The sequence below is a fragment of the Rutidosis leptorrhynchoides genome, chromosome 1 (genome assembly GCF_046630445.1).
Source record: "Rutidosis leptorrhynchoides isolate AG116_Rl617_1_P2 chromosome 1, CSIRO_AGI_Rlap_v1, whole genome shotgun sequence".
NCBI classification, from domain to species: Eukaryota; Viridiplantae; Streptophyta; class Magnoliopsida; order Asterales; family Asteraceae; genus Rutidosis; species Rutidosis leptorrhynchoides.
Genome location: NC_092333.1, coordinates 409,120,583 through 409,137,564, shown reverse-complemented (window position 1 = coordinate 409,137,564; position 16,982 = coordinate 409,120,583).

The window sequence follows — 16,982 nt, the reverse complement described above, 5'->3', positions numbered from 1 at the left end:
ACAAGTTTGTCATTGTTTTCATCGATGACATACTTATTTACTCAAAGAATGATCAAGAGCACGAAGAACATTTGAGAAAAGTGCTAGAAGTATTGAGGAAAGAAAAACTGTACGCTAAGTTTTCAAAGTGTGCATTTTGGTTGGAAGAAATTCAATTCCTTGGTCACATAGTGAACAAAGAAGGTATCCTGGTGGACCCGACAAAGATCAAAACCGTTGAAAAGTGGGAAACCCCAAAAACTCCGAAGCATATACGTCAATTTTTAGGATTGGCTGGTTACTACAGAAGATTCATCCAAGATTTCTCCAAAATAGCAAAACCCTTGACTGCATTAACGCATAAAGGGAAGAAATTTGAATGGAAGGATGAACAAGAGGAGGCGTTTCAATTATTGAAGAAAAAGCTAACTACGGCACCTATATTGCCATTGCCTGAAGGGAATGATGATTTTGTGATTTATTGTGACGCATCAAAGCAAGGTCTCGTTTGTGTATCAATGCAACAAACGAAGGTGATTTCTTATGCGTCTAGACAATTGAAGATTCATGAGCAAAATTATACGACGCATGATTTGGAATTAGGCGCGGTTGTTTTTGCATTAAAGACTTGGAGGCACTGCTTATATGGGGTCAAAAGTATTATATATACCGACCACAAAAGTCTTCAACACATATTTAATCAGAAACAACTGAATATGAGGCAGCGTAGGTGGATTGAATTGTTGAATGATTACAACTTTGAGATTCGTTACCACCCGGGGAAGGCAAATGTGGTAGCCGACGCCTTGAGCAGAAAGGACAGAGAACCCATTCGAGTAAAATCTATGAATATAATGATTCACACTAACCTTACTACTCAAATAAAGGAGGCGCAACAAGGAGTTTTAAAAGAGGGAAATTTAAAGGATGAAATACCCAAAGGATCGGAGAAGCATCTTAATATTAGGGAAGACGGAACCCGGTATAGGGCTGAAAGAATTTGGGTACCAAAATTTGGAGATATGAGAGAAATGGTACTTACAGAAGCTCATAAAACCAGATACTCAATACATCCTGGAAAGGGGAAGATGTACAAGGATCTTAAGAAACATTTTTGGTGGCCATGTAAGAAAGCCGATATTGCTAAATATGTAGGAGAATGTTTGACGTGTTCTAAGGTCAAAGCTGAACATCAGAAACCATCAGGTCTACTACAACAACCTGAAATCCCGGAATGGAAATGGGAAAACATTACCATGGATTTCATTACTAAATTGCCAAGGACTGCAAGTGGTTATGATACTATTTGGGTAATAGTTGATCGTCTCACCAAGTCAGCACACTTCCTGCCAATAAGAGAAGATGACAAGATGGAGAAGTTAGCACGACTGTATTTGAAGGAAGTCGTCTCCAGACATGGAATACCAATCTCTATTATCTCTGATAGGGATGACAGATTTATTTCAAGATTCTGGCAGACATTACAGCAAGCATTGGGAACTCGTCTAGACATGAGTACTGCCTATCATCCACAAACTGATGGGCAGAGCGAAAGGATGATACAAACACTTGAAGACATGCTACGAGCTTGTGTTATTGATTTCGGAAACAGTTGGGATCGACATCTACCGTTAGCAGAATTTTCCTACAACAACAGCTACCATTCAAGCATTGAGATGGCGCCGTTTAAAGCACTTTATGGTAGAAAGTGCAGGTCTCCAATTTGTTGGAGTGAATTGGGGGATAGACAGATTACGGGTCCGGAGATAATACAAGAAACTACCGAGAAAATCATCCAAATTCAACAAAGATTGAAAACCGCCCAGAGTCGACAAAAGAGCTAAGCGAACAGTAAAAGAAAAGATATAGAGTTTGAAATTGGAGAAATGGTCATGCTTAAGGTTTCACCTTGGAAAGGCGTTGTTCGATTTGGTAAACGGGGGAAACTAAATCCAAGGTACATTGGACCATTCAAGATTATAGATCGTGTCGGACCAGTAGCTTACCAACTGGAGCTACCTCAACAACTCGTTGCTGTACATAACACTTTCCACGTCTCAAATTTGAAGAAATGTTTTGCTAAAGAAGATCTCACTATTTCGTTGGACGAAATCCAAATCAATGAAAAACTTCAATTCATTGAAGAACCCGTCGAAATAATGGATCGTGAGGTTAAGAGACTTAAACAAAACAAGATACCGATTGTTAAGGTTCGATGGAATGCTCGTAGAGGACCCGAGTTCACCTGGGAGCGTGAAGATCTAATGAAGAAGAAATACCCGCATTTATTTCCATAAGATACGTCAACACCTCCAACTGCTTAAAATTTCGGGACGAAATTTATTTAACGGGTAGGTACTGTAGTGACCCGAACTTTTCCGTGTTTATATATATATATATATTAAATGAAATTGTTATTTAATTGATTAAGTGTTTCCAACATGTTAAGCAATCAAACTTGTTAAGACTTGCTTAATTGAAATAGGTTTCATATAGACAATTGACCACCCAAGTTGACCGGTGATTCACGAACGTTAAAACTTGTAAAACTATACGATGACATATATATGGTTATATATATAGTTAACATGATTTTATTATAAGTATGTATCTCATTAGGTATTTTAACAATGAGTTATATACATAAAAATGAGACTATTAATTTAAGAAACTCGAAAACGATATATATAACGATTATCGTTATAACAACGTCTTACTATGTACATATGAATCATATTAAGATATTGATACACTTGGTTAATTATGTTAAATGATAAGTAAATATATTATTAAGTGTATTAACAATGAAATACATATGTAAAAATAAGACTACTAACTTAATGATTTCGAAACGAGACATATATGTAACGATTATCGTTGTAACGACATTTAACTGTATATATATCATACTAAGATATATTATATATCATAATATCATGATAATATAACAATTTAACATCTCATTTGTTATAATAAACAATGGGTTAACAACATTCAACAAGATCGTTAACCTAAAGGTTTTAAAACAACATTTACATGTAACGACTAACGATGACTTAACGACTCAGTTAAAATGTATATACATGTAGTGTTTTAATATGTATTCATACACTTTTGAAAGACTTCAAGACACTTATCAAAATACTTCTACTTAACAAAAATGCTTACAATTACATCCTCGTTCAGTTTCCTCAACAATTCTACTCGTATGCACCTGTATTCGTACTCGTACAATACACAGCTTTTAGATGTATGTACTATTGGTATATACACTCCAATGATCAGCTCTTAGCAGCCCATGTGAGTCACCTAACACATGTGGGAACCATCATTTGGCAACTAGCATGAAATATCTCATAAAATTACAAAAATATGAGTAATCATTCATGACTTATTTACATGAAAACAAAATTACATATCCTTTATATCTAATCCATACACCAACGACCAAAAACACCTACAAACACTTTCATTCTTCAATTTTCTTCATCTAATTGATCTCTCTCAAGTTCTATCTTCAAGTTCTAAGTGTTCTTCATAAATTCCAAAAGTTCTAGTTTCATAAAATCAAGAATACTTCCAAGATTGCAAGTTTACTTCCAAGTTTTCTAAATCCATTCCAAGTAATCATCCAAGATCAAGAAACCTTTGTTACTTAGAGTAGGTTATCTTTCTAATACAAGGTAATAATCATATTCAAACTTTAATTCAATTTCTATAACTATAACAATCTTATTTCGAGTGGAAATCTTACTTAAAATTGTTTTCGTGTCATGATTCTGCTTCAAGAACTTTCAAGCCATCCAAGGATCCTTTGAAGCTAGATCTATTTTTCTCATTTCCAGTAGGTTTATCCAAGGAACTTGAGGTAGTAATGAAGTTCATAACATCATTCGATTCATACATATAAAGCTATCTTATTCGAAGGTTTAAACTTGTAATCACTAGAACATAGTTTAGTTAATTCTAAACTTGTTCGCAAATAAAAGTTAATCCTTCTAACTTGACTTTTAAAATCAACTAAACACATGTTCTATATCTATATGATATGCTAACTTAATGATTTAAAACCTGGAAACACGAAAAACACCGTAAAATCGGATTTACGCCGTCGTAGTAACATCGCGGGCTGTTTTGGGTTAGTTAATTAAAAACTATGATAAACTTTGATTTAAAATTTGTTATTCTGAGAAAATGATTGTTATTATGAACATGAAACTATATCCAAAATTATGGTTAAACTCAAAGTGGAAGTATGTTTTCTAAAATGGTCATCTAGACGTCGTTCTTTCGACTGAAATGACTACCTTTACAAAAAGGACTTGTAACTTATTTTTCCGACTATAAACCTATACTTTTTCTGTTTAGATTCATAAAATAGAGTTCAATATGAAACCATAGCAATTTGATTCACTCAAAACGGATTTAAAATGAAGAAGTTATGGGTAAAACAAGATTGGATAATTTTTCTCATTTTAGCTACGTGAAAATTGGTAACAAATCTATTCCAACCATAACTTAATCAACTTGTATTGTATATTATGTAATCTTGAGATACCATAGACACGTATACAATGTTTCGACCTATCATGTCGACACATCTATATATATTTCGGAACAACCATAGACACTCTATATGTGAATGTTGGAGTTAGCTATACAGGGTTGAGGTTGATTCCAAAATATATATAGTTTGAGTTGTGATCAATACTGAGATACGTATACACTGGGTCATGGATTGATTCAAGATAATATATATCGATTTATTTCTGTACATCTAACTGTGGACAACTAGTTGTAGGTTACTAACGAGGACAGCTGACTTAATAAACTTAAAACATCAAAATATATTAAAAGTGTTGTAAATATTTTTTGAACATACTTTGATATATATGTATATATTGTTATAGGTTCGTGAATCAACCAGTGGCCAAGTCTTACTTACCGACGAAGTAAAAATCTGTGAAAGTGACTTATAGTCCCACTTTTAAAATCTAATATTTTTTGGATGAGAATACATGCAGGTTTTATAAATGATTTACAAAATAGACACAAATACGTGAAACTACATTCTATGTTTGAATTATCGAAATTGAATATGCCCCTTTTTATTAAGTCTGGTAATCTAAGAATTAGGGAACAGACACCCTAATTGACGCGAATCCTAAAGATAGATCTATTGGGCCTAACAAACCCCATCCAAAGTACCAGATGCTTTAGTACTTCGAAATTTATATCATATCCGAAGAGTGTCCCGGAATGATGGGGATATTCTTATATATGCATCTTGTTAATGTCAGTTACCAGGTGTTCACCATATGAATGATTTTTATCTCTATGTATGGGATGTGTATTGAAATATGAAATCTTGTGGTCTATTGTTACGATTTGATATATATAGGTTAAATCTATAACTCACCAACATTTTTGTTGACGTTTAAAGCATGTTTATTCTCAGGTGAATACTAAGAGCTTCCGCTGTTGTATACTAAAATAAGGACAAGATTTGGAGTCCATGTTTGTATGATATTGTGTAAAAACTGCATTCAAGAAACTGATTTCGATGTAACATATTTGTATTGTAAACCATTATGTAATGGTCGTGTGTAAACAGGATATTTTAGATTATCATTTAATCTATGTAAAGCTTTTTAAACCTTTATTTATGAAATAAAGGTTATGGTTTGTTTTAAAAATGAATGCAGTCTTTGAAAAATGTCTCATATAGAGGTCAAAACCTCGCAACGAAATCAATTAATATGGAACGTTTTTAATCAATAAGAACGGGACATTTCAATTAGCACTCTTACTTTCCCTATATATATACCAGTGTCCACAATCACAAATTTCCTACTCGCTATTCAGAACATCTTACAATTAATCAAATATTCAATCAACCTTTGCAACCACTTTCTTACTCACTACTTCATTTCAATTAATAATGAGGATCGACGAAGTTCACAGCAAGGTTAACCCAAAAACCTTAATTAGCAAGTTATTAACAAGCCCCGAATCCAAATTGACAGCGTCATATGGAAAAGAAAAACAATCAATTCTAGTTTTCGATTTAACTTCCAAATCTCCTCCTACCAAGCCAAGCCCCGCCAAACGACCATACCAGACGCCGCCATCGTTGCAGAGCAAAAAGCTGAAACAACGCGACTCTACCCTTTATGATAACCTGATCATATCCGATTATGTGGGTGATCAACAAATGGGTAAGTCCCGAATATTATTTCATAATTACAACATTTGCGATGCTTATATTTCTCCGCTAATTTATAAATTGCGTCTTTTTGCAGGCGAATCAACCGGTGATCCAATTTTTCCCGGCCCGAACACTTTTGACCAAATAAATGAGTTTTTCCGCACTCCACCCGACTCTTATGGGGTGAGAGTTGATGGCTTATCGAGGTATACTTGTGCTACTTCTTCTGCGGCACTAGATCAACGCCACCAGATGAAGCTGGCAATCCCAAACAAACTTCGCCGAGAGTTCTCAAAGCTTTCTGCACTTGATGCACAAAACAGCTTCGTGCAGAATTTTTATATGGCATTTAATTCTGCATACGACATGATTTGCCGCCAAGAACAATTCTTCAATGTTCTTGAGGCTAAAAAAGCCAAATATTTGACTGAGAAAGCCAAGGCTGCAGACAGCGAAAAGCGCTGTGTTGATCTACCTTATGAGCTCACCGCAGCAAAAGCCGCCGTTGATGATTTAAAACAACAAGTTTCTACTACGGCTGATAAAGAAAACAACCTTCAAGCAACTGTTAAGTCGCTAACGGAGGAGGTTACAAAGCTGACTGCAGAGCAAGTCAATGCTCTAACTGCTAAAGCTTCTGCAGAGCTTGAGTTTACAAAGCTTCACCAACATTTACCAGAGTTGGCTAGAAAAATTCTCAACTCGCAACCTGTTTCCACACTATTTTCCACGTATGCAGTTGCACTACAACTGCGCGAAAGAGTGGAATTCATGGATCAGATCGCCACCCACTGCCTTCTACCAGAGCCACTGCCATCTGCAATAGATGACCGTTTATGTTCTTTAACAGACGCTCAAAATGCGTTTGCTACTGCAAAAGAGAACATATCGGATATTCCTATTCCAAAAATTACAGCGATAAGCGAGCAGGATGATGCTACTGCAGATGACATTATCAAGCTTGATTTATCTAAGTAATAAATGTACTGTGTAAAATTAGCACGCAGCTATCTCTGCGCTATCATTAATAAAATTTTTGCATATTCGCATATTTTGCAAGTTTTTTTATTTATATAGCGCTTTTATCAGTAATATTCATAACACGGACTTGTCCTTTGCAATTTCCAACTTTTATTATTGTGCACATAATAAGTATGTACTTTTGCGAAACAATCTGTATGCACGCATATTTATATGTTATGAATCTTTTAAGTCCACCAAAACGATCCTTAGGCAAAATCAAATACTTAGGAAATTAAATTCCTTTCGCGATAATTAGTTTCTGCGTAAGTGGGCAATTTCATCACTACACGATGTAGCCTTTGCGAATCATACCAGTATTATAAAACACAAATATTATAGAATATTTCATAAAGTCTAAGCATTCCACAAAGTATGATTATGCTTGTCAATACAAACAAACTTTTTCGCATATTCTTACAAGTGTTTTCTTTTCATATTCTTACAAGTTTGATCAAGACTTGCAAAAATAAAAATGAAAACACATAGAAAAATACCAAACATAGGCTTCTCATCTCATTTTACACTTTGAATACGCATGCGCATTGGCCAGCACTTTATTTTTACTGAGTTATGCATAATATCACTTTAATAAAGTAGCATGCCACGCATTAGGGAGAGTTCGCCCTTCTATGTCTGCAAGTTTATATGATCCTGCCGCATTAATTTCCACATTTTTATAAGGACCTTCCCAGTTAGGTCCTAATTTGCCAAGTTTTTCTGCTCTACTCGCGTCATTGTTTCGCAGCACCCATTCACCTACACCAAAAGACAAAGCGCATACTCTTTTGTTGTAATATTTGGCGATTTGTTGTTTATTATTTGCCTCTCTGATAGCAGCCATTAACCTTCGCTCTTCTATAAAATTCAAATTTTTGCCCAATGCGCCTTCATTTGCTTCCTCATCAAAGTTAGCAACTCTATGCGTTGGCACAAGAATTTCAGCGGGTATTACTGCTTCAGAGCCATATACTAAACTAAAGGGTGTTTCCCCTGTGCTCTTCTTGAAAGTGGTACGATGTACCCATAATACATTTGGCAGCTCATCCACCCAACCAGTTCGCTTTTCATATAACCTCTTTTTAATACCGCTCAAAATGTCGCGATTGAGACGACCCGTCCTAATCTATAAGGACGAATACAATAACATATGATTTCATCGCGAGGTATTTGACCTCTATATGATACATTTTACAAACGTTGAATTTGTTTTTAAAAGACAACCTTTCATTACATCAAAAGTTGACAAGCATGCATACCATTTCATAATATCAATCTTATAAATGACCTAATTTGTCATTTACTTAATAATAATCTCTTTTGAACTCAACGAATTGAATGCAACATCTTTTGAAATATGCCATGAATGACTCCAAGTGATATCCTTAAAATGAGCTAATGCACAGCGGAAGATTTCTTTAATACACGAGAATAAACATGCTTTCAAGTGTCAACCAAAAAGTTGGGGAGTTCATAAGTTTTTCGTAAATAATAAAATTCATCATTTTAATAGACTACAAGATTTAAATACAGTACATCTATCTCGTGTACAAAAATCATATTTCATAATGCTTAGCAGAGTAGGTTCGTATCCTTTTCTCCCCCGTAGGTTGCCTCGCGATTTTTAATATCTTTCATAAACATAATCTCATATCAGGCATTTCGCACGGCATAGAGATAAAAATCATTCATACGAACTACAAACACCTGGTAATCGACCTTAACAAAATGCATCTAGAATATCCCCCGCATACCGGCATTTCGCACGGTCATGCAAAAAGCATACAATCAGGCTACTCTTTTAAATATGATGGTTGTGTACACCTCACAAACAGATCATATCTTTTAAAGCTGGCTTTTGTAATACCTATTTCGAAGTACTAAAGCAGTTCAAATTCTCTGACTGGGGCTTGTTAGTGCTCATAGATCTATCTTTAGGATTCGCGTCAATTTGGGGCTCGGTTCCCAAATTCTCAGATTACCAGACTAAAAGGGGTGATATCCGGTGTACTCATAACTCATTCGTAAAATGCTTTTAAGTACTTGTGTCTATTTCATCAAACATTTATAAAAGCAGTTCATGTATTCTCAGTTCAAAAATATATCTCAAAGCATTTAGTAAAATAGTTATAAAAATAGCGCATGTATTCTCAGTCCTAAAAATGTAAAGAGTAAAAGGGATCAAATGAACTCACGCATATGAATATTGTAAAATAGTTAATAAAGCATTTGCATGTGTTCTCAGCCCAAAAACGTAAAGAGTAAAAGGGAGCAAATGAAACTCACAATACCGTATTCCGTAGTAAAAATACATATGACATCATTAATCAAGTGCAAGGTTGGCCTCGGATTCACGAACCTATATTAGTATATATATATCTATATATATATATGTATATATATATATATATATATATATATATATATATATATATATATATATATATATATATATATATATATATATATATATGTTGATCAATATCCGTCTAACAATTGTAGGTCAGGTCATAGTGTATCACAGTCCTAATGCTCGAAACTAATGTGTAAAAGTCAACAAAAGTCAACTTGACCCAAAATGACTTCCAAAATTCCATACATGATTATTATATAACTTAAATATCGTCGTTTTTTATATATCTAATATTTTTAACAGGTTTTATGAAAGTAAATAATAAAAGTTATTTGTTAATAAAAATTTATATTTAAAATTTATATATGATAAAAATATACTTTTATATATCTTAAGTAATAAAATTTATAAAGTTCATTTAATATCATAAAATATAATGATAGGTATTATTGATGTAATTATATTACGTGTGGTAAAAATATAGTTTTATCACATATTTATTTGATAAAATAATATCGATAATAACAATAATAAGTGAAAGTTGTACTATTTTGTAATAATAATTATTATTATTCTACTAATAAAAATAACAATATTTATATTTACTAATGATTATAATAAAATGATAATTCTTATCATGACAATCTTAATAATAGCAATACTTTTTAATATTAATCGTAATAATAATATTTTATATAAAAATAATATTTCTATTTCAAATGATAATTTTAAATAATAATACTAAAATGATAATAATAATGATATTTTATAATAACAATTATATTTCTATTAAAAATGATAATTTTAATAAAAATGATGGGTTTAATATTAGTGATACTTTTAATAATAATAATGACGATAAAAATAATAAATTGATAGTTTGATAAAAATATTAATTATTTTAATAATATTAATAATAATAATAATAATAATAATCATAATAATAATAATCATAATAATAATAATAATAATAATCATAATAATAATCATAATAATAATAATAATAATAATAATAATAATAATAATAATAATAATAATAATATTGATTATTAAATAATAATAACAATAATAACGATAATAACGACGATAACGATAACGATAACGATAACGATTAACAATAACGATAACGATAACGATAACGATAAAGATAATTATTTTAACAATAATACTTTTAAAATTATAGATAATTCAATTGATGATATCTTTTAATCCGTTCATCAAAACCATACGATATATAAATGAAAAGTTTATAGTTTTTCTCCAGCTTTCCAATGACATTCATATCATATGCCTTATCTCAGTAGCATATGTATCAAACTTATGATTTATCAAAACTATCTAACGACTAAATTAAACATACATGCATGCATAATCATATTTACTCGAGCACTAGTCAGGGATACACTATTAATATATAAAAGTTAAGTTATGAGTGCTCACGTATCAATATTGAGATTCAATATCGCAGGAAAGTACGTAGGCGCAACGGAGATGATAAACACTAAATTGACCTCACGAGCATACCCATGATCTATACCCATCACCTCCATAGCTATAACCCATAATTTCCTTAGCCCTATCCTACTCGCAAACCAGTTTTGAAAACTCATTTTAGATCACTCGAGCAGCACTCCGTCGTAGTATTTATATGTATAATTCTAATAATAATACTCCTAACCATAAAATTAATATTAATAATATTAATCTTAATAATAATTATTATTATTATTATTATGATTTATATATATATATATATATTGAGAGGAGTTCGAGAGATAGATGAAGGAAAAATGAATCAGAAAAGCAAAAACGAACGAGCTTTAAGAGTTGGCCAGTTCACAGGCTCCATGCGATCGCATGGAGTCTCCTTGTATAAGTCATGCGATCGCATGACTTCAGGTTACAGCTCATATCGCAAAAAATCTTGCTGACACTCGATATATATTAATTTATATATAATATATTTAATCTATATAATTAATTAAATATTATATTATATTTACATGTGTAGTTAGTTTGTAATTTTAACATCGATGACTTGCACGTTGTCACTCGACTCATGTCCAGCTTTCGGTTTTTCGAACGAAGTTTCGTACGCTGAGAAAATTAATACTTTACGTTTCGTGACGAGTACCTTTATAAATAATAATACTTAATTCAAAGAAAAACTAACCCACTCAAAGTGTAACCTAATCATTCGAGTGTTGTGGTCATTTGCTTCTATAAATCAATGTCTCGTTTGTTTATTAAAATATATTTAATAATATATTTAAAGTATCTCTTAAATAAATAAATAAAATGTTTTATAACTATATTAATATTGTAATATATATATATATATATATATATATATATATATATATATATATATATATATATATATATATATATATATATATATATATATATATATATATATATATATATATATATATATATATATATATATATATATATATATATATATATTCATATATCTTTAATTAGGTCTATAATTTAGGTGTGTATAACTGGGATATTATAATATTTAGTTTTTCAAAACTAAGTTATATTTCAAAGTTTGTTTTATATAATTTAACTTGTTTTTAAATAATAGGAGTTATTTTATCAATTAATGTTTTTAATATGAAAACTAAATAGTTGATTTATCAAGGGACACGAGTTAAAGTAAAGCACACTTTTGAAATTTAAACGGGAATTTCTACTAACTTTTGACTAACTTTCGTTAATGACACTTTTGTAAATCACTTTACCAAATATTTCAGATACCGTTAAAAAGAAAATATATTTCTTAAATCAAAGTGGACCTCTCATCAGAGAATCGTAATCATACCATGTATCTGATAAATCAATCATTTGATATTATCTTCTAATTCCATTTGATAAACATATTGAAACAAATGCGTTCATGTAAAGTATTATTCGTTTAATACTATGTTAACGTCCTCAAGGTGTAATATATATACATATACATATTCATATTCAATTATATATTGGTTCGTGAATCGTCGAAGTTTGGTCGAGGTTAAATGAATGTATGAACATAGTTTAAGATTTTTGAATTTCAATTTAACAAACTTTGCTTATTGTGTCGGAATAATATAAAGATCAAGTTTCAATTTGGTCAGAAATTTTCGGGTCGTCACAGTACCTACCCGTTAAAGAAATTTCGTCCCCGAAATTTGATAGAGGTCGTCATGGCTAACAGTGAGAATGTTATTATGATGATTATAGAATTTTATCATGTTTAAGAAGTATGGATAAAATAACTCGATTACTCGAAGCGTATGAGGGAAGTTATCGTAAATGAATGAAATAAGATTATAGTGATTCGTCATATCTTTTGACATCATCACAATTGATCTCCGAATTAAAGGAAATCTCTGTAATCTATATACGATTTGATTCTTCAGCGATTAAGGAAATTATGATCCTTTTTGATTTAATGCAATAATCCATCTCGATTTCTCTGTCGGATATTTCACTATAAACCCACCCCCCTTCGTTTCCTTACAACTCACACCTTTTCTTCTTTCTCCCTCAACTCGTATTTTAAAACATTCGTTAATATGCTTCATCCAGTTCTGCTTCTTGATATATTCCTCACTTTCATATCTGTCATTCTTCTTTTTCATCTACCACCTGAAGAATATATTTACTTCTACTATACTCTTAGTTTTGTAGTGTATTTGGTTCTCCCGTGTCTTTATATTGCTATATGCATAGATATATACGGTTTATAGTTTCTGGGTTTTTGTTGGGTTTTATATCTCCCCCTATATTTCGATGTCCCTGCTTCTGTCTTCTACAATCATTGCCATCCCCAGTTAATGCTCTCTTTTATTTTCTGCGATTTATTCCCTAATTTCTATTTTGGAGTATTGTCCTGATAGTGCTCCAAATGAACATATATTTAGGCGCAATATCCTTCCAATATGTAAAGTTTTTAGTTGCAAATGTTCTATTTTTATGTAATAATCGTTTAAATAAATAAGTGCGAAGACAAAAGAAGAAAACGTAGATTTGAAGACGCAAACGTCCAAAATGCTCAAACGTACAAGTTAAACTCCAAGTGGTTCAATTTATTGATGATCAACATCTAAATATTGACAATAGTACAAGTTGCGGAACGTAAAGTACAAGATATTAAAGCATACGAAAAGACGTTCGAGAAACCGGAACCGAGACATAAACTGGGCGTAAATGTACGAGACAACGGAGCAAAAATTACAAGTCAACTATGCACAAGAATATAATATAATATATATATATAATTAATATAAATTATATATATATTATATATATATAATAATATGTCAACAAGAAAGAAAACAAAAAATATGTGAGCTGAATCTGACGGCCATGCGATCACATGGGAAATAGGCATAAAACCCATGCGAGTGCATGAGCCCATGCGAGTGCATGAGATTTGCACTAAAACCCCATGCACTCGCATGGGCATCAGAATCAGGAATTATGCCTATAAATACTAGGCTTCTGCTCGACCAAAAAACACAATAGATATATCCATCTTTCTCTCCCTCAATGATATATATATATATATATATATATATATATATATATATATATATATATATATATATATATATATATATATATATATATATATATATATATATATATATATATATATATATATATATATATATATATATATATATATAATATAGTTTAGTTTTATATTAATTAGTTTGGGTATTGTAACGGTTATTTTACGGGTTTTAAAGTCGAAACTCTGTCTCTGTAACACTACACGATTAATAATCACAGTAAGCTAAATTCTCCCTTTTTAATTATGTATCGTACTTAAGTTATTATTATGCTTATTTGAGCCGAAGTAATCATGATGTTGGGCTAAATATTAAGATGGGGTTATTGGGCTTTAGACCATAATTGGGGTTTGGACAAAAGATCGACACTTGTGGAAATTGGACTATGGGCTGTTAATGAGCTATATATTTGATTAACTAAATGATATCTTGTTAATATAATATAGAGATTTATAATTTGACGTATCTATATATAACCACATACGCTTGACTGGGTACAGTGAGCGGGATATTTATAAATACTAATAATTATTCATTTGACCAGACATGGGGATGGATTAATAGTCAATAGACTCATTGAAATAGGGGTGGATTACATTCAAGGGAAATTGGTGTAATTGTTAATAAAGTATTAAAACCTTGGGTTACACGCAATCGATAACCTGGTGTAATCATTAACAATGTATTAAAATCTTATTATAGTTTAAGTCCCCAATTAGTTGGAATATTTGACTTCGGGTATAAGGTTAATTTGGCGAAGACCCTCGCACTTTATAATTATGACCGATGGATTATTATGGACAAAACCAGATGGACTTATCAAATAATCCAGGACAAAGAACAATTAACCCAGGGTAATAAATTAAAATCAAAAAGTCAAACATCATGAGTACGGAAGTTTAAATAAGCATAATATATTTTATTTCATATTTCCTTGTACTTTTATTTTTTGTTATTTTAATTATTGTTATTTATTTTATCGTTAGTTAAATATCGTCATTTACTTTACGCTTCGCTTAAAATATAAAATTGACAAACCAGTCATTAAATGGTAAAACCCCCCTTTTATAATAATAATAATTGTAATATATATATATATATATATATATATATATATATATATATATATATATATATATATATATATATATATATATATATATATATATATATATATATATATATATATTTATATTTTGTATAAATATAGTTATATAAAAATATAGTGTAAAATAAGCCGTCTCCCTGTGGAACGAACCGGACTTTCTAAAAACTATACTACTCTACGATTAGGTACACTGCCTATAGTGTTGTAGCAAGGTTTAGGTATATCCCATCTGTAAATAAATTAAATAAAACTTGTGTAATATTTCTTCATATTTCGTAATAAAAATAATAGTATTTTAGTACGTCTCCGCTAGCACATCAAGTTTTTGGCGCCGCTGCCGGGGACTCGGCGAAACGCTATATTTTTATATTTGTAAAAATATAATTAATATTCAAAAAGAAAAAAAAAGAAAAAATGTTAAAAAGAAAAAAAAAATATTTTTATTTTTAGATTTTTAAAATATAAGTTTTTTTGTATTATATAAATATTTTATATAAATCAGAAAAAAATTAAAATTAAATATTGGGCCGAACCCGTCGAAGCCCAAAATCATTTCTGAAATCCAAGCCCATGCGATCACATGAGCCTGATGCTCTAAAACCATGCGGTCGCATGGATTGATCTGACAGGCCTAAATCCTTAAATCATAATTACGCGTACATTTTATTAATTATTATTATTATTATTACTTAATTTAATTAGGGTTTTATTTATTTAATATATATTTATATCTAGTTTTATTATTTAATTGTAAGTTATTATTTTTATTAATTATATAAATTAATATTTTTATATAAAAATAATATTTTTATAAAATTTGTATTTTTATCATTTTAGTTATAATTTGTATTTTTATCGTTTATTTCGTAATATTTGTCGTTCGTAATTAGTTTTACACTTAGTTTTTGCCGTAGTTATTTTATATTTCTAGATTTTTAAGCTTTGCCGTAAAATCCCTTAAGTGCTTTTTCTTTAGATTAAGATTTAGGCGCTTTAGAATTTTGCGACGCAGTTTTTGATTTTAGTGCCTTTTTAAGTAATTGCCGTTTTCCGTTTAGAATTCCTTTTAAGCTTTAATACCTTTAGACGCAAGTTTTAATTTTTAGTTTTTAGACTTTTAAGTTTCGACGGTTTACTTTCTTGTTATTATTTTTCGACTTCTTATTTTTCGTCGCTCTTTTTCTTTTTCGTTTCTACGCGCTAGTTCATAGGACATAGAATTTTTTTTAAATCTTTAAATTTCGACGAAAAATTATTTTAAGCGATTAAATTGATAGACATCCAAATTTTCTGGATCGTAGTAATAGTTGGATTTGTTAGTGGCGAGTTGTGGGATTCCGATTTAAAGGGTCCTGGCTACCTGCTGAATCTATTTGCTATTCGAAACGTGGGCAAAAAGCAGAAAAGTCTATTAATTTGATAACTTATATAATTTTTAGTTTTATAACTAATAGGATAATTTGTAAATGTACCACATTGTAGCTAAAATTTGGTAATAAGCGCATTATGGAAAATTTCGAGAATATTTTGGAAACTCTTTCTGATTTCCAAAATCAATTAAATCAATACTCTCAAACGAGTGTTGATGACAATTCGTTCGGTCAATCTTGGATCACGAATAACGAAACAATAACTGGTTGTGAAATCTGTGGAGATTATCACTCAACATGGGAATGTTATTATTACATTCCTATGAAAATTATGGAACCTGAATGGAATGATTATGAGGAATACAATTCAAAT